At 43.9% G+C, this 15,875-nt stretch overlaps 1 protein-coding gene across 4 annotated transcripts in view; it reads right to left on the bottom strand.

Moving 5' to 3' along the window:
* Positions 1-15,875, bottom strand: part of SUSD6 (sushi domain containing 6) — an 89,376-nt gene extending 73,501 nt beyond the window's left edge. For 2 of the 4 annotated variants that reach the window (XM_069784226.1, XM_069784228.1), the window contains exons 1-2: positions 15,820-15,875; positions 8,377-8,463 (exon numbers count right to left, since the gene is read on the bottom strand). The gene's annotated coding sequence lies outside the window, so the exon portion shown is untranslated. Of the gene's footprint in view, positions 1-8,376; positions 8,464-12,522; positions 12,546-15,290; positions 15,312-15,819 lie in introns of those variants that run through there. The other 2 variants (XM_069784227.1, XM_009912241.2) reach the window with 2 other exon arrangements.

Genomic DNA, 15,875 nt, shown 5'->3' with positions numbered 1-15,875 from the left:
AAGTAACACTTCACCCTCCAACCTTCTTGATAATCTTACATGAACAGATGTAGAGAAATTTTTCAAAGGTCAGATTTCCCAGTTGACAAACACCCTTTAAGTAGTCACTGCTCATTAGGCATTCAGAAATCCCAGAGCAACAGGATTTTTTTTGTTTTCTGAACACCAAGTATTTCAGCTCTCCTGCCCAATGAAGTATGGTGAGGAAGTGCTTCCGTTTAATGCAAAAGGAGATAAGGCCTAGCTCAGTGCTACTGCAGGAAGAGATCCTCAAATTCACCTTCCCCAAGAACAAAAGACAAGTACGCCCTCAAACTTAGGCATTTGGTATCTCAAGCCAAAAACACAGGACAAAGTATCTTGGATTTTTGTTCAGAGATTCATATAAATCTTCCTCTGTGGTATAGCTATCACTGCATGTTTGCATTCTAGATCAATCAAGTGGTTTATTTAATGGCCACTACAGCAAAATGTGCACCTCCACAGCCTGCAACACCACCAGGAGCAAGGCACTCCAGAGGCCACCACTGGCTCAGCAGCAGCAGCGGAAACCCCTCTCTGCTTCTTTGTACCTTAACGTTTTCCACCCAAGAACAGCCTTTCCGCATTAAGACTTTGTTTTTCTTTCCAGGCCAGGTGGCAGCCCCATATTCCCAAGTTTGGCACTTACCTGAGACCAAATGACAAATGAATAAAGACTTCTGCGTCCGGCTATAGCAATGCCAATGCCTGCCACCCTGCCTCGTGCAGTCCATAAACTCTCATCCTCCCCGTGGCTACCCGTGCCCTGCACACATACAAGGTCACCACCTCCCCATGTGCCAGGCATGGCTGGCACAACCCTACACCAGCAGCTGAAAGCTTGGCAACCTTACAGCCACACATCGGGAAAACCACAACATAATGAAGTTGCACGCCACTGTACAAGGCATGCAGCAGCCACGTGTTACGCCCTATTATACTGGAAACAGTCATTAGTTGTGGAAGTAAATCCACATATTTTCACTTGATGAGTTTTTGCGTCTGTACTTTAGCTATTTTAGCTCTTCTTGTTCCAGAAGACATCAGAGAAGCTCATCTTGTGTTACAGAGGCTTACCTATAAAACACAGCCAAGTTATCCAAGTGCAAGTCTCACCCCAGCAGTGTCTTCTCCACAGAAATACCAACGAAGAAGAATGGGGTTTAAGTTTTTAATACCAAAGTAAACTGGATTGAATTTACTTAAAAATTCTTTTGCCAAACACAGCCTAAAGGCAAAAACCTATGGCCAAATAACACCCATACCCCCAGGGCGTACCACTGACAGCATGAGAGACTGCAGTGGTGTTTGAAAACATCATGTTTGTATGGATGGAAAAGTTTTATCTATTCTAAGACATGTATGTCCTAGAACACATGCTTTTATCAGAGGGTGAAGAAGGGTGGGAAGGGAGGGAGAGAGGTTGTCACATCTGGGCAGGCAAAGATGTTTCTACTTGATACAAGACAAGAACTCAAGGCAAGAAATCTTCCTTCTCCTTATGTTAAACAAACACAACAACTTCTCTTGAGAGGGCACCTACAACCTCTTCCCACATCTTCCTGGATCTAGATTCTCCAGAGACAGAAATTATAATATAGAACCTCAAAGCCCAGACCGTAGCAGCCAGTTGAATATCACCTAAACATGTGGATTTGAACAGAGATGACTTTCCAATCCTCTTCTGAGCCTCCTGTTGTTCTCTGGCTAGTAGCAGGGATTTCACTAATTGGGAGCCAAGCTCAGCATTTCTCTTGAGGGAAGGTCTCATGAGGGACACTCACCTACTACGTATGTATAGCCCAAACCATTATGTAAGGCATCCAGACCCACTCCTTGTATCCAGATCTACATAATCTGAGTGCCTGCTCTGAGCAGGAGGTTGGGTCTATAGTAGCTCCAGAGGTCCAACCTTTATTACTCTGATTTTTCACAACCAGAACTATTCTTTCTCACCAGGAAGCTAAACAACATCACCTCTTCCAAAAACTAGTTCCTGGACACCAGGAGACTGGTAGATTGTTGCAAGGTTTGTCTTCCCAAATGTACTCAGATCATCATCTTCCTAAGATTAGCTTCACATAAAAGAAACAGGCTAGTTCAGTTTTAGTTAGTTACATTTTTATGTGCTTTTTTTCCCCCTACCTTGCTCCATCACATTACCACCCTTTAACTGTGATTTGTGTCCCCATCTGAGAGCACTGCCTAGCACCTAGTGAGGAAACTGATCTACCCTCAAAAATTGCACACACAGTGGTGTGCAAAAAATTCACATGTTATCAAAACAAGCTCATCTAGCTTAGTGCTCCATTTCCTGCAGATGCTAGAGGCTTTGATAGGCAGGAAGTATGTAGAGAAGCCCAGGCAACAACTACCCAACATTCATGGCACTACACAAAGCTTGCATTAACAGTGCCTACACTAGTCATCTTACACACTTTTTTAACCTCCCATTTTTTTTCCTGAGAGGCCAATAGTGCCTCAGTCTCCAGAGCTACCAGTCTCTGTTCTCACAGACAGTATAAGTCAAATACCTTTCTCAGCATCCAATTCCTGGGTAGCAGGCACAGTGTCACACTCGCCAAGGGATTCCACATACTCTGGTTGCAATAATCTTATTTTCCTTCCCTTCCCCCAAAAGGGGGGAGAATCTCTGCAGTAGTCTTTCAAACATCAGATACAGAGAGTGTAACAGCAATCACCCTCACAGTGCAAGTCTGAAATAACTCTACTGAATTAATGGGCTCATCCCAGTATAACTAATGAGTTAAGCCAGCTTCAAAAAGCCTGCTTAAAATATCTTATTGGCTCCTCCTTAACCTCACCTACCTCCAAAAATTTGCTTCAACTTGAAAAACAGGCTGCCTTCTACACTTACAGCAAATTCTACCATAATCACACACAACATTTTTGGCACCATAGCCAAAAAGGAGACAGAGAACTCAAAGACAAGAAAGGCTAAGATAATCATGAGTCCTAGGGGAAAAAAAAAATCTAAATAGATTTTACTGATTTTACATTTAATATTGACCTTCATGACTTGGAAGACAAAAAAAAACCCTCTGCACTTTTTACTGTATCCATCTTGTAAAATTCACAATTTGTGAGTATTAAACACATTGAGCGCCCAGCATGAGGTGCTGAAAGGGAAGAAAGTGTTGCCTTGAACTTCTCTGAGCAGCTAGTGCCCAGCTATACCTTCAGAGAATTTAGGATATGCACATGCACTTGTTAAGACACAGTACTGTATTGTCTAAGCTGAATAATATCTCTCAACAGCTCCAAGTACTACTTTAAGCAGAAAGAGGGTGCGAAATTCCCCTACGTACTGGGAGCCTGTTAAACAGTTGGCATAAAAAAAGAAAAATCAATGTACAATTGAGACAGTGGGAATCAGTTATGCAGCAATTAAATGCACAATGCAGGAGGACTATAAAATACCAGCTTGCTTTAGCAAATATGGTTGCTTGCCACCAAATACCTCAGAGAAGAAAAAAATATCACATATCTCAAATTCAGCAAGGCTTGTCTGGAAGAATGCTTGGAAAGGCTGCAGCACGTGCATTGTGCTGTAAGCAACAGTATTTCTGACTCAAGTCCTCCTCTTTAGTCAGCACCAACCAACGCACTAGTACACCACTGGAGATGGTGGAAAAGACCAGGCACAGGTACACAGATCAAGCAAGGCAATACAAATCAACTCACAAGAGGTAACCAGGATTATTTTCTCAGCCATGTTGCCAGAGGTCAGAAGCATATTAGTGCCAACTGTTAACATTTAGTGGCTCAAATGCTTCAATTCCTTCCAACTTCAGCATTCAGGCCCTTTCAAAAGTCTTGCAAGTACAATACACTTCTCTTTTCCTACCTCCTTGTATTGCCTCACACTTTATGCAGGGCAGCCTGTTTTTAGTTAAAAAAAACCAAACAAACAAAAACCAAAACAAACAATAACCCAACACCCAAGTTGTTCTGAAGAATCTAGGCGCTTCCTGTGAACCATTTAAAACAAAAAACAGAGGCACTGACAGATTTCAACTTATTCTGCAACAGGCCTATTTTCAGGTGACATACCTCTCAAACAGGAGATTTGCTGTAGCGAGTTGTTCTTCAGATGAGCATTTCATATTGATGAGTTCATCCCAGGCTCTCTCGCTTCCAGGCATAAAACTGCCACTCTACCAACACAGAGGCAAGTGCCTGCCCCAGAAGTAAGTTACATATGAATAGCTCTGATGCCCATTACAAATAGCTATCTTTTCTTGGGACTCTTACAACAGATTTGCTGAACTAGAGAAGACCGCTTTCTGTCATGAACTGCAGAGCCTTTCCTGTTGGAAAGGCAAAAAGAGGAGAGGATTTCAGCGAGTGAGATGGTAGACCGGCTATACTGCCAATTTCCTTGAACAGCCTCAGTAAGGACGTTGGCAGCACCCATTCCCCCAGGCATGCCTTCACTTTCATCTGAAGGATCCATCCTTGTAAAGGAGAAGTACCTCAATCTATACATCCCACATGAACCCAGCATGCCTCACTGCAACTCATGTTTAAGGAGCATATGGTCAGAGCCTGATCCTCTACTACAGTCAGAGGGGAAATAGCACCCACAGGTAGTGCTGGGTTCCAACCTGCCACTCCAAGGGTAGGCAAGATATCTGATCACCAGCTAGTTTGACCCAAGCACTCCCCAAGATGCTAAGCTCTACCCATAAATACAACTGGTTGTCCAGGTAACAGGGCCAGAGGGGAATCGGCCAGGGAGCACAAGGCTATAGGGGGGAATCTTCTTCCCAGTCTCACACATAGCAAGTTGTTTGTCACATCAAAAGTCAAACAGCCTTTTTGCGATGTGTTAGTTGATGACTAAGCTATGCTAATTAAAAACATTAGCTTCGCAATAAGGGATAAATACAGATGAAGAATTAAAATCAAGAAGTGTCTGTTCCACAAAATGTTGGGGGGAAGTGGGAAGAAGCAATCGTCATAGCTTAAATGGAACAATATACTGCCTCCAGGATATGGTAGCCACTGAAAACCCATCTTCCTTCCTCTCTACCAGAGATTAAACCAGAGAGTCACAAGGGTTAAGCTGGTCTTCAAGTTACCTTAAAATAAACACTGAAAAAACCCACTAAAAACCCAACCCACTCTCACACAGAATCCAAACCTTCAGTTCATACATATAGAAACAGGCAGAAGTCATCCCCTCTGGCCTCCTATCAGAGGAGCAGAAAGAAAGTATCTGGGGAGAAAAACACATCAATTTTGAATATTTTGTACTGTCTCCTTAGCTTTTAATACCAAGCATGCTGTATGCCCCTGGAGTTTCATGCTATAGCACACCACTTGAAAAGGAAATACTAACCTGGATCAAAATATACACAAATGAGAAACCCCAATATGTATGAAGGGATACAGGTGAACACTGGCCGACCCCAGAGCAGACACCACTGTTACAAGCACTTGGGTTTTAGGCTTTCCACATTACAAACGGTTCAAGCAGACAAGGGGGAAACAGACAAGAAAGCACAGGTTAGAGAGCTTTCAAGGCCTTATGGGAAGCTTTGCACAGGAGCTGTTCAGAAATGCTTCTGCCATCCTCCTCCTGTTCTCACTTCACAAGATAAAAATAATGGGGGAGACAAAACCCATGTTCTGCACTGCAACTTGTCTGCGGTCTCTCTCACCCACCCCCCCCATTTCAGGATAATTGTTTTGAATCATAGAAGATGAGAAGGATGTTGAAAAATGATAGAATATGAATAACTAAGTACAGGGCACTCATTCACAGGAAATGCCCTGCATATGTCAATTGAGAGTAAAGAAAAGACAAAAACAACAACGTCTTCCAGTTTTTATTTTCAGGTCATAAAAGCAATCACCACCCTGAAAATGAGCATTTCCTGGGATTTAACAACTGTTGGGTTAATAGTGCTAGGCAAAGGCAGTTATGCCTAGCCCATAATTTCACCCACATAAAATGTGTCACACTACATCTGTTAGTGATGTCTCTTCAGGATATTGTCAACAGAATCAACCTCAAAAAACAAAAGCTGTTTGGAAGTGCTGATAAACCCCTTCCCGCAGCTAATGCTTCCACATAGGTTCACATCAACGAGCCACACTGGACTACCTTTGTTAACACACACTCCCCACATATGCACAGTCACTAGCAAAGAACACTTGAAATCAGTCGCCTCAGATGGGCATCTTCTGATGGAGCCTTTCTCCCTCCACCCCAATACCTTTTTGCACACTTTTTGGAGCTCAGCTTATCTAGATATTATGTCCACATCATTAAAAATTGTGCGGTTTGCAAAGAGATCAGATTTTTATATCATCACTGTAGGCCTTTTCCAACTCTGCATTAGGAAAAAACTCTCCATCAAAATGAAACACTACAAGAGCATTGCACTGATCTGCAGATGCTAGCTGTGCAGATGCACTCATTCAATCTCTGTCTTCTAAGAAAGATCTTTAACTTGTCTAAATCCCTCCTATCCCTCTATTCTGTACTGATACTAAAGAGGTTCTCAAACCACCCTGCAAAAACAACAGCCCCTAGTGAAAGACAGCAAACTCCCTTACAAATTCACCAGAAGGCCAGCTCAGCCAGACTCAGGACAGATTATCCATGGAGGATTGCCACCACCTATCCTCAGAGAACCCACTATCACAAACCAAACGGCTGTACTAGGAGACCTGCTTTTAGAAACACAAGGATGAGCTTCTCATCAGCTTCATACTGCCAAGGAAAGGCTAAAGAGGCTAAGTCACTTCTCCCCTTCCCTTCTTGATCTGCAAGACATTTAACAGCTTTGTCTCATGTGATCATTTCACATCATACCTAACCAGTATCTTTACCACCACCCCTGCTCTTTCCCCACAGCCACAAATCAGATTTAGTGAAGAGACACAGTTTTAATGAACTATTTTTTTTGTGTTATATGACATGCAAAGTCATATTTCACTATATACCTAGGCTCCAAGCTCCTCTCTCTACTGTTGTGTAGTTTGTCTTTAGACTGGGAGCAGATCATTGGCATAAACCAAAACAATATATAGGTTGCATAGACATTCATCCTAGAAAACTTAGAGCTCTTTGGACTAGTGACTAGAAGTTAGTCTCTTTAAGACTATTTAAAAGTATTTGAGAATCAAATGCTTTTTGCTCTGTCCAAGGAAGAAGGAAAGAAGAGACAGAAGGAAAAATACCTTCTAAGTTTCAGCTACACGCCGACTCACATTCTTTCAGTTACACGTCCCAACATGTAACAAAAGATGCCACTGTATTCAAGTTCAATGTGTCTTGCATAAACAAAAAATTACTTTTTATTTAATGATAGAAAAAAATAAAACACAAATAGATATCTCCATGGATGTGTGTGTAACTGAAGTGTACAAGTACACTCAGCAGCACCCAAAAAATCTCAGAAGATTTAAATGAGCACTCCTAATGAGACCCCCTCAAAACTCAAGCCTTTGCACTCAAGGTAGCAGTTGCAGGAAACAAGGACAACAGGCCAGCACAGCAAGAAGAGCGGTAGCAAAGGAGCTTAATGCCTTATCACTACTAGAGGGATCTGAGGGGAAGAGGAGGTAGTCATAGGAATTATCCCTATCCTGATTAGCATTGGAACAAAGGCTCACATTAGTTCGTCAGCACTAGGACTCCCCTAGAGCACTGGATAATAACCTTGTTGAAAGCATTAGAGGGATTTCCTCCCCCTGCCCCCAGTCTACATCTCTTCTCTAAATGGGGATAAAAGGGTGAGGTGCAAAAAAGCAGCTTTATGTTTAGTTCTCTGAAAGACATATCCAGGTAGTTTCCTACCACTAAAACATAAAATATACAAGGAAGATCCTTCTATGATAGATTTTCAAAGGTAACATTTGGAAGCAGGCATGGAAAAAAATCAAAACAAAACAAAAACTATTTTCTGTTCAAGAGAAAAGGTCAGATAGTACAGGTGGTTTATTGTGCATGCTTAACTCCAGACAGCAGGAGTTCAACAGTTTCTACAGCAAAACCAGGGAGTAGTAAGGGAGTGAAGAATACAAGGAAAAAAACAGCTTATGGTATCTGAACACCACAAAAACCAGGTTAACAGAGGTGTCAGGAAAAAGGCTAAAAGCATGACTACAAAGGAGTCAGACCCTAAGAACATTTCAGAACACCAGCTTCCGAAACAGGAAGTAATACTAACAGTAAGTGGCTGTCTCACTGCAGGCGAACATGGAAGGCAGCACATTCTGACTTTAGTCTACAGAAAAGTCATGGCATTTGCACAAAATGCAGGTTTAAAAAGCAAAGAGTCAGGAAAAATAAAGTAACGGCATTAGCTTTCATCTTACCTGGTGATGACACAAGCTGGCATACAAATGTTGTCAAGTTAGTATGATTAAAGTGATGATTCAGTGATGACAGGTTGATTCACACACCTAGGAATACACAAAAAAGTAAGTATTAGCTGTGAGTACATAGGGGATAAGTCACATAAAAGAGCCAGAAGGCTGACGGGTAGAAGCAGCTCCATTATGTTTTTAGGACACAGGCACAGAGCTATGCTTCGGGTACAGACATTACCCACAAAATTCACATCTAGGTTTGAGATATACTGCACAAGTTACTCAAAACCAAAGAATATTCAAAACTACCCTCACACATTCCATTTAAAAAACCTCAAGTGTAAGAAGAGAACAGATCACAGTTTAAAGCATAGCGGAGTGTTACTGAAAACATTTTTCAGCAGCACTCAAGCTTTGCTAATTTTTTTTTTTTTTCAGTGGGACAGAAACTTCTGAGAAGTTACCTGAAATACACAGATTAGAACTGCATCAAGTCCAGCCATCAGATACACACATACACTCCCACAAATAAAAATCTAGCGATCACAAATACTGCATACTTCCCAAACAAGCACAGGAAAAAGGAAATTTATTTCTATGGTGCCAAAAAAACATGGGTATGTTTTATTGTCTTTTAACCCCCACACACACCCTTTTTATTCAGCATTAATACTAAAAATTCCAGGACTTAAAGAGAAAAGTTGGTTATTAATAAGGTAACCTTCTCCACTTCGGAAAGCACAGCAACCAACTGAGAACTGGGCATACTGGTCATCTAAAAGTGAAAGTAAAAGCTGTGCAGCTGAAAGGAATTTTTGTCTAGCCTGCTTAAAGATCTCCTTTGTTGTTAAACATTTCATTGTCACATTTAAATGTCAGCTTTTTGAGTCTCAGAAGCATGCAAGCCCTGCAAGACAGCAAACCAGAAACAGACTTGAGATGGAGGTTGTCACAGCTGATGAAATTAAAAATAAACCTAGCAAACTCTTCGTGTCTCTCATTCAACTTAAATAATCATACGCTTACCAAAAGACACAACCCCTGGTCATACAACCCTGCTCCTCATACCCACGAAGCGGTTTTTAATGGATCTCTGTTAGCAGGCTTGTATGGTTTTATAGTCTGTGCACAAAGCCAGGCAAAGCCTGAGATGAGTCTCCAGCATATTTTTGTTGCGCATCACAAAACCAGTTTGCAGCGTTTCAGGATCACACAGCTCTTTGCAATAATGCTTTAGTTTTATAAAGATGTACTACATTTTCCTAAGGGGAAAACAGGAGCCTCCCTCTCCTGAAGCAAGCAGCGTGCTCTTTTTGGGCTTTCAAAAGGAGTGAGGGGCCCTCGGAGAGGAGCCGAGTTTAAAGCTTTCAGGATGATCCCACATATGGCCACTGGGTCGCCAGTGGCATATGCAGCAGCAGATGGAGAAGTGAAGCTTTCATACCCTCTGAGCAATGCTCTGCAATTTTGACACTTCTCTTGAAGAGCAGAGATGTCAATCACCCTTCCAGGCTGGCGTTTCAGCACAGAAGGCATTCTCCTCAGGCCATGAACCAACACCAAAAGATAACCTACACAGGCTATTTTGGGGGCAGTTTCTGTCTTAGCTTTCAAGTATAATGAATCCCCACACAGCAGAGAATGATAAATTACTGCTAAGTCTTCTTCACTGCACATCGGTTTTCTTTTGCCTTTTGGCTCATTAGAGAGCAACACATACCCAGAATGCATCTTTACCTCCCCCCCACCCGTCATTTAAAGGAGTTTTAATTAACATTAGAGCACCTTACTAGGTCTAACAAATAAAATGCCTTGTGAGAGTGATTGGCACAAATGAGCTCCAATACCCAAAGGAGATTCTGGCACATCCCACAATGTAATTATATTAGTGTTGGCTGCTTCAATATCTACTTCTTGAAGACTTTCCAGAAGTTATTTACCAAGAAGAAAAAAAAAAAACAAAACAAAACCACCAAACCACCTTAAATAGGCCAGAGATATTCAAGCATTTCACTAATCTATATATTTAAAACTACACATACAAACTATAGCTTATTTGAAAGCAAGCTGCCTTTAACAGCTACTGTTGAAAATCAAGTTGCACGTTTAGCTATTGAAAGATTTATATTTTTATGTAGTGTAAGAACATCACTCTCAAGCTCACAGAAATTGGGGGTTTGGGGTTGGGAGGGTGTTGTTGGGTTTGGGGGGTTTTTTTGTTCTGGTTTTATTTTGGTTTTTTGTTTTTTTTAAACAAGACTTATCAACAGGATTTTCTTCTTAAAACTTATGCTCCCTTCAGAGTCCTGCCAAAAGAGATCCAATACTCCAACATAACTTCTTATCTATCTTCATTCTCAAACAAGAAGCAAATTTGGTTTTAATCAGAGATTCTTTCAATTCCCACTCATTTTATTACAAAACCCCATTAAGCCAATGCAGGGAAAACCCAGGAACAGCAGCAAACCACAACAACATTTAATTACAAACCAGGAGGAAAATGAGTTGAGGGAAAATGTAAACAGTTTCAAAGTTTTCAAAATGGTTCTGGAGCTTTTAAAGCGTAAGCTAAGGAAGCTATGGACAGAGACATGGAGTACTGAAACTGGTTCACTCTAAGCCTGAGGCTAAAATGGTGCACATTTCAGCCTAGCAAAGTTCAAGCATCTACAAGGAAGTCATTCCTATGGCAAGTGAGTTTACACTGCTGGACTGAAAGCCATTCTAGTCCATAGCATACATACAGTGCAGTGTTTCATTCTCCACATAAAAGTGCTTTCAGAAGCCAGTTTCCCTTTACCCTGCTCTACCAGCTCCAAAAGCTGTACTCTACCTTGCCTACAAGGTTACTGCTGCAGAGGTGATGACCAACCCATTCCACTTAACACTCACTTATACCAGGAAGCAAGTTTACTGCTGGGTGGGCTGGTTGCCAGGATAGCAGTTCCCCTCTAGGAACCACCAGAGCAACACAAGACACATCCACCCTCTGTGCTGTGGAGAGGTTCGCAGTGTATGCTCCCCTTTCGGAGCCTGCCCACTGTTCAACACCCAGTCAGAGAAAGCCAGAAGCTGGGGGAAGGGGACAACTGAAGCAGTGGGAAAAAGGTAGTGGTTTTATACCTCTAACTTCTGGTCCTGCAGCTCTTTTGACAGCATGAGCTTCCTCAATAAACTGCCTTGAATTATCACACACGAATATCGTCAGTTTAAAATAAAGAAATAAGCAAGCAAACAACAGGCCAGGCTTCCACTGGTCTCTTATTAGCATCACTAGGCTCTGAAAATACCCTGTTCGCAGACTGCATCACAAAGTAAGCCGTGCGAGAACACTAAGCCTCCTGTGAGAGAGCACTAGCTGCCACTATGCAGTAACAAAACAAACAGCATACGAATGGCGGGTGAAAACATTTCTTGCTACATACAAGAGCTCGCTTCCTGAAATTTATAGGAAGCATTTCCACTGGTTAAACTTAAAATCAGTTTTTGCAGCTGCTCAAACAAGCCTGCTAGCAGAGTCAAGGAAAACACTGTCTGCCTAACTACAGAACAGCAAAGCCAGATGAATTACACAGAAGGACTTGCAAAAACAGAGAGTGCTTCATCAGTCATCTACCTGCCCCTAACGACTACTCTCTGTGCTGGGGCTTAAATCGTTCCATCTGAAGTAATTCCATTTGTACCCAGAATAGCTTCATAACAGAGATTAAACATGTATGATGGCATTTCTGAAGACATGACACTTGTCATGATGACAGCTAGATAAACATACAGACTACTGTATTTCTGGCAAGAGAAATCTACTGTAACCAATACCACATTATGAGCAAACATCTTTGCTACGTATGGGTTAAGTTCTCCCTTTTCCTGTTCTAGGAAATGCCTTCACCTTTGTGTTTCTATTTACATACTCCTAAAGCAGAATTCAGTCCCTGCCTCTTCTCCCCTTCCACACCCCAGTCTTTCAGGCAAGCAGGGCCCAGCCCTGCCAGCAAAAGATCGCCTATCTCCCAGCTAAGCCTGATCAGCTGGTTATAGCAGCCGACAAGTGGCTCAGAAGACAGGGGAGCTGCAGGGAGTCCTTGTACCTGGCAGAGCGCACAACAGGACACAGACTGGGAAACACTGGAGCAAGGCTTCCAAGCTACTGACCTTTCATGCAGGTATCAGCAGGCAAAGGGCTTCTCCGGAAGATCTCAGGTTAGCAAGAAGAGATGCAACTTTCAAAAGGGCAAAAAAAGACAGCAGTGGCCTAACACACTCTGGGTGCAATGTCAAACCTTCCTGGACTGACAGAGGCCAGCAGCTTACACCTGTTTTCTTATGAAAGCAGAACAGGCAAGGGAAATATTTGGGCGGTATAGCAGTACACGGCTGTGGTGTGAGCAAGTACACTGATAAAAAGCAGAAGTGATGCAACAGGAACAGCCGCAGACACAGAAACCCAAGTCTGCAGCTAAGAGGTTGCACAGCTGAGGAGCTGAGGTTAAGGCCACTGCAGACTGCTCTTACCAAGAGCTAAAACAGTTCTCCAGACAGGAATAAAACAGCCAAAACCAACCATGATCGCAGGACACAACTAATCCCATCAAGATCACTACACTATAGGCAGCACACACATTTAGTGACTTCAGTAACCATTGCTCGCTGACTCCCCAGGCAGCTCATGAGCTCAAGCAGCCATTTCAGTCCACCTTCACATGCTGCACTAAATATAAACTCTGCTGATAACTGTCTGGAAACTGTTTCAGCAGAGACACCCTGCACTGAACAACTCAAGGACACTGGGCCCTCCTCAAAGACCACAGCTGGTCAATTTGCATGACAAGCAGAGAAAAGGTGACAGAACCAAAGTCTCTGTTACAGTAACGCTGTGGCTGGGAAATTTCAGCCTCCAGATCAGTACTTTCCCAGACCCGGACTTCACTGAAGCATCTGCGTATTAAAAAAATCCTTTGAAGTCTGAACCCCTTTAAAGTAGAACTTGTCTAAGAGGAGGTTATGGCTCCCTTGTCATGTGCTACTCTGCTCTACAATGAGGTGCAACACCATAAAGTGATAACAATCATCTTCAATTTTAAAAGCTAGTTAGATTAGGTTGCAGGTTTTTCAGGCACATTTCCTCCACCCCAGTGGCCCCTTAAAGAAACGTACCTCCCTACTTTCAGACAGTACTCTCTTCTCTAGTGGTCCATAAACCACTCATTTATATAACAGGACGAGCCAATTTAAGAGGGGCAATGAAACTCCAAACAAGAAAAAAAAAAAAGTTATTTTCTTCTCCCAGTTTTGCTTACAGAATCACCACCAGAAACAACATGCAAGTCATAAAAAGACAGAAGCGTGATCTGTAAAACTGCCAGTGCCACAACTGGCCACCAGATTACAATACAATACTGGAAAGAATTATTCTCTCTGCATAGAAATATGCCCCCCAAAAATAAGCGTGGCACAAAAAGAAGAAAAGGAGGCAGACTTGCAAAGAGATTTATGACAGACACCTGAAGAGGAGGCAGCGGTGAATGAAATCAACGATAAACTGCAGACAAAAGCACTGATCCTTAGAGCACTGGCATTTAATATGCAAATTCTCTCTGCTTAGGCGTTTTGCCTCCCTTTGATGTATACGGACAAGTTCCAACTAGAGATGCAGACTGGGGAGAGTCCCCTTCCCCCGTTATCTCAAGTATTTTTTTTCTAGGCAACAGTTAAGTGCTCTGAAAATAACTATATCACTTCTGCTTCTGCTCAGAGGGGAAAAGAAAAAAACAAACACCACAAAAAAAGAGAAGTATAAAAATTGTTATTATTAAAGGAGAAAGGCAATGTCTTCCTAGCTCTGACGCAGGATGCAAGTGGCAAGCTGGTGCTTGATATCTATAGCGCAGCCTAGGAGAAGAGAAAGACAAGCTGAACAACAAACAGAGGACAGTAAAGATACTCTGGAAGAGATCCAGATGTCTTGAGCTTAGTCCTACCGCATGAAAAATTAAAGAGGTTAAAACCTCCTCTTAAAAACTTTTCTTCCCGTTGTTCTGACCGCAAGTCTCCTGAACAAGCTGCATTGCTCCAGAAACCTCAGGAATTACGGTGACAATAGACTCCTGCCAAGAGAAGCACCATTACATAATAGCGTTTATGGGAACACACACAAAAAGCCACTAGGAAGCGCAACCAGACAAGTGCAGAATCCTCTCTGCCCATCAGCTCAGTTTAGCTCTCAACCATTCCGAAGACGACTTCAGGATATTTTTAATTTATATGTTTACTTCCTCTCACCTCCTTCCACCCAACAAAATCTGTGTTACTGTAACTACACCGAGACCAAGCCCATTCCCAACAATAACGTAACCCCCTGGAGAATGAGCCCACTTGAAACTACTGTATTTGCATTAATCTGTTTAAAAGAACACTATGAAAATGAAAAGATGCATCACTGATTCCACTAAGTAAATATATGAGAAATAAGAACTATTTATTATGACATTTTTTCATCTTTTCCTCAATTTTAGGGATACTTAAAACAGCTATCGCTTTTCAGTTCTCAAACGCCCAGCGTGGCTATTTTTGAGCTCCAGGTCCTCCAGGGGATTTACGATAGATTTGTTACACACACGTACAGGTTCAGCCTAAGCCCTGCACACGTGTGAAGGCAGCTGCGAGGGAAGCTCTGACCTCCGGGCACTGTTAAGGCACCGTAAATAAGAAAGCAGAGATGAAGCCCTCGCGAACGCAAAGTTTCTCACGTTAAATCATCAGCAGCGGAGCCTTCACGAACGCCTTCCCCTCAGACACCCCTTCTCCTCTGTGCCTCCCCACGCACCCACAAGCTCTGCGAAAGGAAGAGCAGAAGGGAGCAACGACCGCCCCTCGGCTGCTGCCCTCGGGGTGGGGGGGCGTGTTAAACCCCAGAGGCTCACCCCACACCAAGAGGCTCCGCAAGCCTAAACGCACGCTTTCCAGATCGCAGACCTGGGAGAAAACCCGTCTCTCCCGTCCACGCCGCCGCTGTGACACGGGGGAGACGCAGGTACCGCAGGTGACGTTATGTAACGGACCCGGCCCGAAAGCCCAGCGCCGGCCTCCCGGGCCGGGAAGGGGCTCCCCCCCTTCCCCGCAGACCCAGGGAAAGCCAACGCCGTCCCTTGGCCGGGCCGGCCAGGCCGGGGCCGGCGGCTCTCTCCCTCTCTCCCCCCCCGCCCCCGTCGGGGCCGCTCCGCCCCGCGCCCGGGGAAGCGCCGCCGAGACCTTCCGCCTCGGCCGGCGCCTGCCCCCTCGCCGAAACACCCGCTCCCGTCCAGGTAGGCGGCACAGCTCCTCCGCGCAGCCGGGCGGCGGCGGGCCCGGCTCCCGGCCCCAGCCAGGCCGCTGCCGCCCCGCGCGCCGGCCGGCCCCTCAGCGGCGCAACCCCCGGAGCGGGCTGCGCGCCCTCCCCCGTCGGCGGCTCACCGGGCGGGTCGCTGGGGCGAGGCCGGGCGCCGGTTCCGAGCGGGACGGGCGGGCGA

Source organism: Haliaeetus albicilla, chromosome 5, assembly GCF_947461875.1.
Source record: "Haliaeetus albicilla chromosome 5, bHalAlb1.1, whole genome shotgun sequence".
In the NCBI taxonomy this organism is placed as follows: domain Eukaryota; kingdom Metazoa; phylum Chordata; class Aves; order Accipitriformes; family Accipitridae; genus Haliaeetus; species Haliaeetus albicilla.
The sequence above is the reverse complement of the archived record's forward strand: the minus strand, read 5'-3'. Positions and strand labels throughout refer to the sequence as shown.